The sequence below is a fragment of the Vulpes lagopus genome, chromosome 4, assembly GCF_018345385.1.
Source record: "Vulpes lagopus strain Blue_001 chromosome 4, ASM1834538v1, whole genome shotgun sequence".
NCBI classification, from domain to species: Eukaryota; Metazoa; Chordata; class Mammalia; order Carnivora; family Canidae; genus Vulpes; species Vulpes lagopus.
Window position 1 is genome coordinate 5,461,412 of NC_054827.1, and position 14,950 is coordinate 5,476,361.

Here is a 14,950-nt window from a genome sequence, read left to right on the forward strand (position 1 = left end):
AAAAACAACAAATAACTACAAACTGACAAAGGTCTGAAAAAGCTTTGCACTATGACAAGCAGCAAAAACCTTGCAGGGCTCAAAACCTAAGGATAGTGGCATGAAAAGTTCAGGAAGTGTTTTAGCAGGGTAGCCCCATTCATGAGTCCAGAGCAGCTCAGCAGCAGGAGGGGGCCCCAGAGGAGTTCCACCCTACATGGAAAAGGAAGAACAAGCCTACCACTGGGGACATTTGTGGCCTTTGCTTCTAGGTCTCCCACAGTCTTCATCACAGTTGACCCCAGCTGACAATTGTCACAGCTGTGAGACATGCCCTCAGGGGCTCCTGTAGCTGCTGTGCCCTGTTCCCAGGACTGTGATGTGACGTGCATGTACGGAGCCTGAGCTGCCACAGCTCTGAGCGTCCCCAACACCAGAGCATCCTCCCCTGCCCTGTTCCCCACCCCTGATTCCCAAGCCACACCTTGACCATCATTACCCTTGGCCCTCTGCCACTGCCCTGCGCCCCACCCCCAGGCCTGGCCACAGAAGAAGAATTGCCAGCGCAGGCACTGCCATTCGTTATTGGTAGCCAAAATAGAAAAGCCTTTCTGGTGGTCATAAGTTAATATAAATCAAAAGTTCATTTCTGTTAGGCAAATACTGAGGTCCTTTTTTGTGCTAGGTATTTCTGTATGCTGATGACAGAGGTCTACACTTACTCTCAATGGGCGAGCATGTCCTGTGTGGGAGACCGACACAGAGAGCTCTGTCATGAGGAGGTGGATGGCAGAGACATCCACCACATGCAGCAAAGGCAGGAGTACGACCAGAGGTCGGCTTAAAGAAGTTGGAAGAATAATTTGAAGAAATGGTCCTCAGCAGATTCTCAAAGCATGATTAGAAGCTAATTGGATCAAGATGGGCAACGAGAAGAGAAGGGAAGGTGATCTCTGCAAAAGGTGGAGGAGCTTGGACACCAGCATGGAGTCTGCGAGAAGGCCTGCAGCATGGAGTGTGGGGCAGAGCGGTCAATGAGGAGGCTGCAGAGGGAGCCCCCCTAGCCCCTGCTTGCATAGCCCAGACTTCACCCCAGAAGCAGCATAAGGTCCAGACCCAGGAAAAGGACATCATTAGAGATGTATTTTTTTAAAATCCTGCATAAAAGTCACTGTGGTTTATGTCTCAAATTTAAAAAGTAACAGATGGAAACAAATGACCCACTTAAAAATCGGGCAGAGGCCTTGAACAGACATTTATCCAAAGAAGATGTACAAACAGCCAATAACTGAAGAAATGCTCAACATCACTAGTCCTGAGTGACGTGCAAATTAAAACGACTGTGAGATATCACTTGACACCCATTAGGATGGCTAATGTTAAAAAAATAATAAATGTTGTTGAGAATATGGGCACTGCCCATGGGGTTGTAAAATGGTATGACACTTCCCCAGTGGAAAGCAGTTCAGCAGTCCTCAAAAGGTTTTTTTGTTTGTTTGTTTTTTGTTTTTTGTTTTTTGTTTTTTGTTTTTCCTCAAAAGGTTAAATGTGGAATTACCACATGAGCCCAACAATTCCACTCCTAAGTATATACCCCAAATAATTGAAAGCGGGGAGTCAGACACTTACACAGCAATGTTCATAGCAACATTGTCTGCAGCTAAAAGGTAGAAACAACCCAAATGTCCATCAGCCATGGATGAATGGATAAACGAAATGTATGTATGTGCAGTGGAAAACTATGCAGCCCCCAAAAGAGATGAAATTCTGACATAAGTTAGTTAGAACCTGGGTAAACCTTGAAAACATTTCGCTAAGTGAAGTCAGCCAACCATGGAAGGAGGAATACTGTATGATTCCACTTACCCGAGGTAAGTAGTCAAATTCACAGGTGCGGAAAATAGAATAGAGGTTCCTGGAGGCAGGGGGCCTTTGGGAGTCTGGGATGATGATAAAGTTCTGGAATTGGAGAGTGGTGATGGTTGCCCAACAGTGTGAATGTACTTCAGCGGCATTGCCACTGAATTATACGCTTAAAAATGATCAAGATGGTAAGTTTTGTTATACATATTTTACCACAGTTATTAAAAAACAGGAGAGAGAAAAGACTTCTCTACAAATTGAAGGACACATGGATGGAGGATGCCTATTGTTTGTGAAGGACAAAGGGGTGGGGCATCCTGAGAAAGCGTGAGATCCCCTTTCCACAGTCAAGGTCAGAGAAGCCCTGACCCACAGCCCAGCAAAGAAGTCATGGTTTGTGTCCGCCTCCAGACAACTGAGAGGTGCTGTGTCCTGTTAACTCCAGTAACAAAATCTGTCGATCAATCAATCAATCCAACAAACCACTTAAATTTGATAGCATAGTGTTTGGTGCAAGTGTTGGGGCGCTCATCTGAGACAGAGTGTGTGCTGTGGGACCGTGTGGCAAGTGGTTTGGAAGTTTAAAGATCTACATAAGCGTGTCCTTATGATTTAGCATATTTATTCCTGGTTCAGTTCCAACAAAACTTCTTCCATATGGTCTCCAAAAGACATGCACAAGATTATTCTCTACGATATTCACATCATGCCCGCTAAGAAAAAATGAGTATGCAAATGTGAACAGTCAGCAGAGCATGAAGCAGCAGTGTGAATTCATCTACAAATCAACCAGTGATTAGAACAAATTTAACGGACATAACGTGAAGCCACACACAAAAGGCACATGCTCTGCGAATTCCAAACTTAACAGAATTAATCTGTGCTCTCAGAAGTGGTGCGAAGGGCTACCTTTGGGGTGATATAGACCAATGGGGTGCCCAGAGGTCGAGTGGCAGGTACTGGTCACATCTGCTGCTTAAACTGGTCGCGAGTTGCGGTGGATTCAGGTGGCGAACCTACATCAAGTGTCTCGATTTCAACAAAAATTTTTTGAAGAAGTGGAAACAAGTTTTCAGAATGCTTGAAAGAATTCCCAAGCGGTATGAGGCAGGGCTGTAGGGGCTCTGGATATAAAGCAGATCTAGCCAGCCGCACACTCTGACGGCCCTGAAGATTGTCAGGGGACCAGGAGGACCCACAGAACTGGCCCCAATGTCTCCAGATGCACATCCATATGAACAGGAGCCAGGCACTGAAGCAGCCTCCCCCCTGGTTTTTCTCCCCTACCTGGGCCTCCAGAGGTGAGCCAGGGTCTTTTCCTGGCTGCCTCCTCTTCTACCAAGGAGCAGTGTGATTGTTCGTGTTGGATAAAAGCCCACCCTGGTAAAATGCAGTTTTAAGGGATTTGATAAAATTTATTGTCAAATTAGTACTTTCAAAAAGGTTTGATGGTTAAAAAGGTTAGTATTTTCTGTTTTATTGTTCTTCTCGAAATAAGGAATTATTTCTGTTTTGTTGTTCTTCCCGAAATAAGGAATAATGTTCTTCCCAAAATAAGGAATTTCTCTGTTTTTTTTGGTTTTTTTTTTTTCAGTAATTTCTCTGCTAGACTGTAATCGCTCAGTAACTGGAGATCCTGCCTCATTCCTGGGGAAGAGAGCCTTTGGTCTCCCCATTCTGTTTCTGGCTTCCACACTTCACTTAGGTCTCTGCACCGCTCTCCCTTTTCTCTCACCCACATCATCATTTCTTTAATGCAGAAATCCTTTTCCTGTGTCGGGTCTGTGCGTTGTTGACTTAGGCATTGTCCTAATGAGGAGACTCTGAGACCAGATGATTATATACGTTGACTGAACATGTGGTCATTGGTGGAGGCCAAATAAATACCAAGAAAGAGTGAAGATGATTAAAAACTTACTTCTTTGCATACTCCTGAGTTCTAATAAGTGATAACCCAGGGTCCCTATGAATACCCAAATATTTTTATTACATTTATGTTCACAGTGCATTTTTAAAATCCTATGGGAAGAAATTGTTGAAAACAGGAAAATCTGTAATCCAATTTGTCTGTTCCTTTCATTTTTAACCCTTTTTAGATTCATTCTTCTTTTCTCCTCCAAACTATGAAGATCTTCAAGACATTCTGTTACTATCTGAATAAAAGAAAATTTTTAAAGCATAGTTTAAAATGGATTTTTTATGGCAAATAACTTTCCAAGTGTAGTGTGACATTTAGAGATGCCACATGTCACTCTACACCTTGAAAATGTTACCTATTATTTCATTATCACAAAGACAAGAACTAATAATTTAGGTTTAGCATGAAGGTATCTCAGTTATTTAAACAATGACTGAGTAAAATCAGGAAAGGCAACTAGAAAAAATACATATATAATATATGCATAGAATTTTTAAAAAAACAAACTTGATTTTTTGCCAACTTTGCCAAGCAGTTTTCTGACTGTATTTGATCAATTTAGGATGATATTAGATAACAAATGAATAAACATGTCTGTGACCCAATTTATATGTAATCACTGCGTGTACATAAACATATAGTTGAGGGCCACCTGGGTGGCGCAGTCAGTTGAGTGCCCGACTTTTGGTTTCAGCTCAAGTTGTGATCTCAGGGTCATGAGACTCAGCCCTGCATCAGGCTCTGTGCTCAGTGGGGAATCTGCTCCAGTTTGTCTTTCTCCGTCTCTCTCCCTCTCTCTGCCTGTCTCCTCTCACCCCTAAAATAAATAAATAAATCTTTTCACAATGTTAAAAAAAAAAAAAAGATACAGTTTTAAAAGTGACAAAATATGGCTGCAGGAAGAGAACATCTTCCAGTGGATGACCAACACTGGGCCTGTGGTGACCACATCGACTTGCCCTTGTGAGCTCGACTATTGATATTCACCTCCTTTAAGAGCACAGTCTCTTTGAAAAGTAAGTTTAAGGCCAATGACCTCATCCTTTTCCTACTTTCTTGGGTAAAGAAAAAAGGCATAGAAAGATCCATTAATTATCTATCCACAGATCCAAGCACTAAATACAGTGCAACAGAGTCCAGAGCTGAGTCTTCCTGTACTGATAATACATACACATGGTGGAAACCAGTTTTCTGGGGAAAATTGGTACCAGGAAAAAAAATATCACTAAATGATGCTGAAGTAGAATTTAATACAACCAGAGACAAGCTTCCTTGACTCCAAGGGTGTCAGGAAACAGAGTCCTTTGGGCCAGTGAATCCCATACTATATACCTACATATGCGTCAACATACGTAGCTTTGTATTATTTGCTTCTGGTTTCTGCACGTTACAAATTTGGTAGTAAGAATAAATGCAGTTCGCCATAATATCATAGAGGGATGTATTGCATCTACACTCAGGCTCTAAAAGGCCACCTCCATCCTGACAACTCAACACAATACATTGTCTACAAGCAATTCTCCAACAATTAATTTGACACAATTCAATGTCCCCAAAATAGAAAACTGCCACATCCATCATAATACCGATTTACCAAACGTATATACTTTTTGGCAATTGTAAATGAATTTTAAGTCAATTTATAATCAGATGTGATTTTTTGTTTCAAGTTTTTATTCTTTTTAAAGATTTTATTTATTCATGAGAAATGCAGAAAGAGAGACAGACACATAGGCAGAGGGAGAAGCAGGCTCCCTGCAGGGAGCCCAATGTGGGACTCAATCCTTGGACCTGGGATTATGCCCCAAACCAAAGGCAGATGCTCAACCTCTGAGCCACCCAGGCGTTCCCTCAAGTTTTTATTCAAGTTCTAGTTAGTTTCCATTTCATTTAATGGATCCATTAAATATATTATAATTTGTTGACTACTGCAACAGGGACTGCAAACCCTTGAGATTACATAGTTCTGCTGGTAAAAGGGAAATGACAGTAATTGTCACATCTCTAACACAGAAGCCCTCCGTAACTGCTCGTCGGAGGAGATAAGAAGGCACGGAGGCCAGGGTGGCAGGCAGGATGGGAGGTGGCTCAGATTAGGGCCACATACATTTATGGAGATGAGTCTGCATGTCTGCGAATGACCATGGAGCCTCAGATGTCTGGCTGTTAAAATATGGAGACATATGGGGTAAGGGGCATGAGTCCTGGGGTTTTGTTACAGAATGGAGGGAAGATGTTGGTGCAAATGGTTCCTTATGTATTTAGTCCCTTAGTTAACATGAGATGGTCCTGTCAAGCCAGGAACGGAGCCGCTTTACCAAGGGGCCTGGGGTTCTAGGGTCTTGCATCATGCAAGGACCGTTGGTGTTCCCTCTGCTTCTCTGATGGGACGTGGTTGGGCAGTCAGGGGACCACATTCAGGGGAAGATGGACCTGCCAGAGCCTCCTTTCCTCTATGGATCTTCCCCAATTCCTGCTCCAGGTGGTAAGTAGGACACAGACGCTCTCTTATCAAAAACATTACTGTGAAATGAGCGTAATGCCAACATTGAAATTTCCTCATGCCACTTGACCTCTCATTCCAACTGCTAAGACATGATCATCGGCAAACAATTCTCATGACAATTTATGGAAATGTTCTAACCAGATGATCGACACAGACACCCATGAGTCTATCTCTGTGAATATATATTAATTTCTATAGGAGCTGGTGTTAAGCCATCTCCCATATCTCTTAATAAGATTTATTTTAATACTAAAGTGTCCGTGATACAAATGCCGCTTTGACACAAATAATCAGATGTAATTTGCACATCTTTTTGTTGTTGTTGTTCCTAGTTTTTTTTTTTTCATTATATTGTTAGAGGGTCTTTGCAAATAATATGTGTAATGCTGGAGTCCCCCCAAATAGGGGACATTAAAAAATGCACATAATCTTATTTTGACATCAAATTGCCCATAGAATGTCCTATGATATTGTGGGTTGTAATTGCACATCCGTCTCTGTGTATTTGACGAACGTTGGCTGTGTTCAATAACCCACCTCACCGAGGATACTTCTAAGAACAGAGAGGTTCGCCTGGCCGACTGCGCTCCATGTGGTCTGAACTGGGGAGACTCACTGGTACTCGGGGGACGTCTGGGCAGCTTTCAGAAGTCCAGGATGCCTTCACCCAGCTGCTTTCTTTGGTGCCTTAGGAGGGATAATTGAGACCAGAGTTCAATGGCTCTGCCACTCTGGTGACTCCTGCACACGGTTTCTCCCTGGGGCTGGTCTCCGAGTGCTCGGGCTTCTTACATGGTATCCGAGGGATCCCCAAAAAGAATGTTTGTCCCAAGAGGAGGAAGGAGAAGACACCAGTGTCTTAAGTCATGCGGCAGAAACAAGCACATGAGTCCTTCTCCCTCTTCGGTGGGGTCTCAGCAGTTTCAGATCTGGGGACATGAGCCCCCCTGTCTCCAGGACAACTGAACACTGAGACAAGACCTCGGCTGATCCCCACTAGGCAAGGCTCCTCTCTGCTCAGCCGGGGCACCATTTGCCTTAAGCTGCACCTCAACTGAGTTTAGGCCTAACGAGCCTTTGATGAATCTGGTGATAAATTGTATCCTCAGGCACTAGAAGGGTGCACTGTCCCAAACACCTCTGGCCCTGCAGCCACTCACTGTGCCCAGACCTGTGGTGGGCGCTCTGCCCCCAACCTGCAGGCCCACGTGTCCAGGTTGGGCCAGTGTCCAGGGGACAGCACCGCCCTCCGCCTCCTCGCCCGGGGTGTCTGCACGGCCCGGAGCAGAGGCCGCAGCTGGGGGGGGGTGGGGGGAGCAGTGCCAGGGGACTGTGGAAGCCCAGAGCTCAGACCCCAGGGATTTCCTCACGATCCTGACTCCTCAGATCCCGATTTTCCTCCTCCAGGTAGCCGGGACCAGGGCTTCCTAATGTCCCTCCCCACCACCATGTGCCATTTCAGGGGACTTCTGTACTGGGAGCGTTCAGAGAGGCTCCGCACCTCTTCGTCTCCCACAGACACCCTCCAAATAAGACTCCTAAGGAGGTGCCAAACTTATAATACGATCAGACACTAACGTCACAATTAAACACTCCACTCTCCTGGTGAAGGAGAAACAATGATGTGAAAATCTTAATCAATTGAAGACTTTGTGGAAAGCGTTCTTAGTTTTGTTCTACTGCCCTCCTGGGGCCAAACTAGGAATTGTGCTCTAAACTAAGGGAATTTTAAAAAACGTTTATTTATTTTTTTGTTATTATTAAATAAAAACATGACTAGGGGTTATTAAAATAAAATTTCAGGGATGCCTGGGGGGCTCAGTCAGTAAAGCATCTGCCTTCGGCTCAGGTCATGATCCCGGGGTCCTGGGATGGAGTCCCACATGCTTCTTCCTCTCCCTCTGCTCCTCCCCCGGCTCCTGCTCTCTCTTTTCTCTCTCAAGTAAATAAAATCCTAAAAAAAAGAAAAAAAGAACAGCCTATAACCCTGTTTCTTAGCAGGTAACGAAGCAGAGTGAGTAATAAGAAGGCATGTTGTGTACCTTCAATATAATACAATTAAAATATTACTAAATCAGAAATTCATCAATAAGAGAAGGAAAAGGAAAGCCAACAAATCAGTGAAGTACTAATTAGATAAAGTTCATTGTACACGCGCCAAAAAGACAGTGACCCAGGAGCATAGCAACCACATGGGGATCAAAGCTTGGGGGTGTATTGTTTTTAACCAGGTTATACAGCGGGAAGGCCGAGGCTGCTTACTCTTCACGGTGATTAGTTATTCTATTAGAATTTTCTCAAATGGTTGGGAATTTCTTACTGGTCACCTTTCAGTTTTGTTTTTTTATTTCCAGAGGTATACAAAAAAATAGAAAGAAAGAAAGAAAGAAAGAAAGAAAGAAAGAAAGAAAGAAAGAAAGAAAAAGAAGGAAGAAAGAAAGAAGAAAAGAAAGAGAAAGAAAGAAAGAAAGAAAGAAAGAAAGAAGAAAGAAAGAAAGAAAGAAAGAAAGAAAGAAAGAAAGAAAGAAAGAAAGAAAGAAAGAAAGAAAGAAAGAAAAATTATTTGAATTTGCCTCACAAACTAAGCTAAATGATGTTTAGGTTATTCCACTAAACTGTATTTATCTGCTCAGGGAATTTTTTTTTTTTTTTTTTTTTTTTTTTTTTTTGACAGAGAGAGAAAGTGAGAGACAGAGCACAGGCCGGGTGGGGAGCAGCAGAGGCAGAGGGAGAGGGAGAGGGAGAAGCAGGGTCTCCAGCTGAGCAAGGAGCCCAACCAGGGGCTGGACCCCAGGACCCCGGGGTCATGACCTGAGCCTAAGGCAGAGGCTTCCCCGACTCAGCCACCCAGGCGCCCCCTGCTCACCTGTGCCCTTTGGTGTTGACGTTAACAGGCTTTAGTGCTAACATCATTATCATGATAAAAGAATGAAGGACTCCGGGTGAACACGGAGCCCTCCCACCCGGTGCGCCCCAGGGCCAGCAGGTGGCGCTGTGACCGCGGGGTTTGGGCTCCAAGGGGCTGATGCCGGGATGTTACCAGTACCTGGAGGTCTGGCAGGAACCAGAGCCCCGCAGTAAAAGGCGGCTGCTGGCACCGCACAAGCACTCAGGGAAGGAGCCACCACATTGTGGGGAGGGAGGGAGAGTGAGGAAAGGCACGCAAGGAGCGCGAGTCTTTGGAGTGGGATGGCATTGTGCACAGCCTTACCGGCTAGTAGGGGTGGAAATAAAAATCAGGTAAGGGGGAGGGGAGAGGGCCTATCATAAACTACAAAGATCCTATAAAAATGCATCATAACAAATGAGAAAAAGTGATTTTTTTAAAATCATGCTATGTACCTTTAGTATAATAGTATACAACACGATACGTAAATATGTCAAAAATTCAGCAATAACAAAAGTAAAGCCAATGAATAACCGAAGAGTCCTCAGTAAAACTTGATTGTGCCCATGCTAGAGACACAAGGCGTGACCCAGGAAGACCCAAATCAAACAAGGGATGAGGTTCAGGGACCCTGTTGTTAATAAGCAGCCTATATATTGGCAAAGCAGTGACAGTTTACTCTTCACGGTGACTGGTGGTAATATTAGAATTCTCTAATGACAAAGAATGGGATCCAGGTTGCCTGGTCTCCATCCACCTTGGGAATCCGTTCAAGTGTTGCCTATGACCGACACAGGCACACACAGAATATGACACGGGGCCTGTGAATCTCAGAAAGAAGCAAATCTGAATCTGCTTCAATTACTAAAATTGGTTTTAAACCAATTACTAAAATTGGTTTTTCCCACTAAGAGAAGTTTCAAAGCTGGCCCCCATTTCTTTGAGACTTTAATTACTACTTTGACAGAATTTCATTGCTACGTCGTTATTATCACGCTCAAGAGGAACACAAACGCTTTCACACCTGGTGTGTGGCCCGTGTGACAGTAACAACTGCTGGTTTGGGCTCCAGGGAGCTGATCAGAATGACTGTCGGAGGCTGGAATCTGACAGGAGGACAGGGGGGCGGCTGGTCCCTCCTGGGGATTCACTGAGGAGGTCACCACATGGGAGGGCGGTGAGCGCAAAAGGCACACAGGAAGTATGACCCTTGGGGAGCCTGGGTGGCTCAGTCAGTTGAGCATCTGCCTTTGGCTCAGGTCATGATCCTGGGGTCCTGGGATCAAGTCCTGGATCAGGCTTCCTGCTCATCGGGGAGCCTGCTTCTCCCCCTCCCTCTGTGTCCCCCACTTGTGCTCACTCTCACTCTGCTATCTCTCAAATACATAAATAAAATCTTAAAATAATAAGAGTCATGATTCTTTGGAATCAAATAGCATTTCCCATGGGATTGTGGACTAGCGGGAAGACTAAAATTCAGGACAAAGAGGATTCGGGAAAGGGTTTGTCATAAATTGCAAAGACTATAAAAATAAAGGCATATAGCAATGCAGCTGGGCAGGCCACAAAGGAGTGAGTAAGGAACCCACATTAAGAAGCTGTAATAGAGCACACAGTAAAAATAATAAATATTTGTGAAAAATTAAGCAATAACAGACATACCGCCAATGAATCGCTGAGTAATAATTAGTAGAAATTTACTCTGCACACGTGAAAAGCTGTCTGAGCCTGAAGCCCTCCAGACATGGGATGTGCTCAGGGATATACAGCTTACCTACTGGGAGAAGGATGACACTTTATCCTTCACAGTGACTGGTTATAAGGACTTTCTTCCATGATGTGGAATTGGTTACTGATTCCTTATATGAACCTTGAGAAACACTTGAAGTTTTCCTTTACGATTTTCAGAAGCAGAAGAGGACATGACCCAGAGAGTCAGCTGGTATTAGAAAACATGGTAAACAAGCTTTGCGTGTTTGATGAAACTGGTGCTGTCGCTCAGGAATTTTCAACGCTGGCGTCCAATTGCTTTTGACTTTGAGCAGATGTCACTCCGCCATGGTTATTATTATTAGGACAAGCGACAGCCTTCACACCCGGTGCTCACTGACTCCACGGCCAGCAGGTGGCAGAAAGACGCCTTGGTTCTGGCCCAGGTGGCTGATGAGAACCCTTACCAGCCCCTGGTTCCTGGGGGTGTGGGAGAAAAGAGGACCCTGCTGGCCCCTCCCAGGGACTCCCTGAAGGAGTCACCACGTGGGGGGTGTGGGGGTGAGTGAAGAAAATGACAGAATTAGCATGTGTCGGAGAAAAATAGCATTTCGTGAGCTCATGGGCTAATGGTTAGAGGAACAAATATAAGCACAGAGAGGAGAGAAGGAGCACATATAGATCAAAATACAGAGACTGGGGGACGCCTGGGTGGCTCAGCAGTTGAGCATCTGCCTTCGGCTCAGGGCGTGACCCCAGTCCTGGGATAGGGTCCCACATGGGGCTCCCCGCAGGGAGCCTGCTTCTCCCTCTGCCTGGGTCTCTGCCTCTCTCATGAATAAGTAAATAAAATCTTTAAAAAAATACAGAGATTGTAAAACTTATTGCCAATATCAATGCATCTTAACGGGAGACAAAGGAGAGGATAATAAAAAACGTTTTGTGTTATATGCATTTAGTACAATAATATATTCAATAATACCTAGATATGTGAACAATGAAGTAACAATAGAACTAAGCCCCGCGAATCCCCGAGTAATAACGAGCAGCAGTTCATTGTGCACAAGCTAAAAGTTCACTCAGAAGCCCCAGAGGAGGCGGCCAAACGCAGGATGAGGCGCAGGGGCGTATCGTCGCAAAGCACCTTAGATGGAGGGAAGCCGCTGGCTGTTCCCCATCGTGATAGATGATCGTACTACATTGGTCTAAATAGTGGGACCTGGTGACTCACTGGCACATGCCAACCTGGAGAAAAGCTGAAGTTTTCCTTATGAATTTCATAAGGAGAAACAAGACACAACAATGTCACAGTCAAGTTAACAGTCCGCTTGATTAAGTTATTCATCCTTGAGCAAGTGGATTTGTCTGCTCGTGGACTTTCCAAGGCTGCTCTCCATCTGTTGTGGACTTTAACACGCCTTCCTCCTACTGTGCTCATCATCATCATCATCATCATCATCACCACCACCAGGAGGAGTGGTGAGCACCCGGCCTGCTGCACACCCTGGGGCCACCCCAGCCTGAGGCTGCTGGGGGCGGGCGTGGGGCTGGGGGCTGGATCCTGGGGGGCCCTGGGAGAAAGTGGGACCCCACGGAGCTTAACCTGAGCCACCCAGGTGCCTCCCCCCCCCCGCCCCCAGTTACTCACCTCCTATCTGACCAAGCCCCGGCATGTCCCTGGGCCTCTGACCTTTCTCTGCACCTGCTGAAGGATTCCCAGACCCAGATTGCGGTGACCCTGCTCCCCGCTCCCCCACCACGGCCCCATCTGACACCAACCCAGGTGACCGCGTGTGTTCTGGCTTCACGCTGCACTCACACATCTCTGACTCGCTTTAAAATACATCTGGCCATCCTAGCATAGCAACGAGAAGAATCGCTTATTCCATGCTCCGTGAATATTTCAAACTTCTGGGCCTTCTGAGGGTCATGGTTCTCAGGCTCCCCTCGTTGGGTCACACAGGTGACGTGGGTAATCTGGGAAACAAAATTTTGCTCGTTGCCATAAAATGTGCAAATGTGCCTCCATTTAATTTTGTTGTTTACCCCAAATGGTCATATTTACCTTAGCTAAGTCCAACGTTTCACCACGTGGCTTTGTTCCTCTTTAACTTTCTCAGACTTTAGGTCACTGATGATGAATCAAGTCTCCATTGCTAATGTCCCCTCTGCTCCATCGCTGTTGTCACTTGGATGCACTAAAGTACCTTTCACCTTGAAAGGCAATCGCTTCTTCCCATCTTTTCTGCCGTTCCAGCCGCATCTCTTCCCTTCCCGTCATAACAAGACTGAAAGCAGCTTTCCGACATGACCCTCATCCTAATTACCATCACCAGTGGTTTCCTCCCTAATAACAGATCTCTCCATAAGATGACGGTCTCTCTGTTAATAAATCTTCATAAGATCGTGGCTACCCATAATTAAGTCGATCATTTCTAGGTCTTCATCTTCCTTGGCATCAAAGAAAACTAGACCATGACCTCTGTATGGATTAGTTCACCTTCCTAGGACGCCCCAGGCTCCCCACCATGGTCACTCCTTCCCAGCATGTTTCACGAGGTGCTCCTCAAATGATGGAGGTGAAGCATCTCAAGGCGGGCCTTTGTTTTGCCTTTTCACCATGCGCTGTCCTAGCAATCTCATGCATTTCTTTGATTTCTTCTGTGGTCACCTCGATGACAGAAAAGTCCAAAAGCTCATGTGTAGATCTCCTTTGTGAGGTATAATTTCTACTTGCACGTGGTGCAGGCCTCTAAAATGAAATATATCTCAAAGCGAAGCCATTGGCTTCTCTCTCAAATAAAATTTCCTTTTCCTCAGGTCTCTGATCTTACATCATGGCTCTGCTGGACACCCAGGGACTAATCTTAGACCCAATCTCTCAGAACCACACAAAGCCAACCAAGCATCGTTTCTATCTCTACACCGACCATGAGCACCAGCACTCATTTCTACCCCACCATCCATGCACATTTCGCTGTTAACAATATTGAATTTGCCTGTTACCAACATGGGCTGTCTCTACATTTACTGAAATCCTGTTTATCCTTCCAGGGTTTCCTATTTTTCCGCATGCGGATTTTCTACATGTTTTGTTAAATTGAATCTCTAAGGAACTCACTTCCTTGGTGTTACTGTAAATGATATTTTTAAGATATTAATTTCCAATCATTCACTGCTTTCTTGTATGTAAACAGTTGATTTTTTATAGTTGCCTTATACTTTGCTTCATATAATCTCCATCCTTTTCCATCAGTATATGGGAGAGTCGGTTCTACGTCAGTTAGAGTTTCCAGTTTTTATCCATCCATTCATTTATTTTTTTTTTAATTAACTTTTATTGGTGTTTAATTTACCAACATACAGAAAAACACCCAGTGCTCATCCCGTCAAGTGTCCACCTCAGTGCCCGTCACCCATTCCCCTCCAACACCCGCCCTCCTCCCCTTCCACCACCCCTAGTTCGTTTCCCCGAGTTAGGAGTCTTTATGTTCTGTCTCCCTTCCTGATATTTCCCAACATTTCTTTTCCCTTCCTTTATATTCCCTTTCACTATTATTCATATTCCCCAAATGAATGAGAACATACACTGTTTGTCCTTCTCCGATTGACTTATTTCACTCAGCATAATACCCTCCAGTTCCATCCACGTTGAAGCAAATGGTGGGTATTTGTCGTTTCTAATTGCTGAGTAATATTCCATTGTATACATAAACCACATCTTCTTTATCCATTCATCTTTCGATGGACACCGAGGCTCCTTCCACAGTTTGGCTATTGTGGCCATTGCTGATAGAAACATCGGGGTGCAGGTGTCCCGACGTTTCATTGCATCTGAATCTTTGGGGTAAATCCCCAACAGTGCAATTGCTGGGTCGTAGGGCAGGTCTATTTTTAACTCTTTGAGGAACCTCCACACAGTTTTCCAGAGTGGCTGCACCAGTTCACATTCCCACCAACAGTGTAAGAGGGTTCCCTTTTCTCCACATCCTCTCCAACATTTGTTGTTTCCTGCCTTGTTAATTTTCCCCATTCTCACTGGTGTGAGGTGGTATCTCATTGTGGTTTTGATTTGTATTTCCCTGAT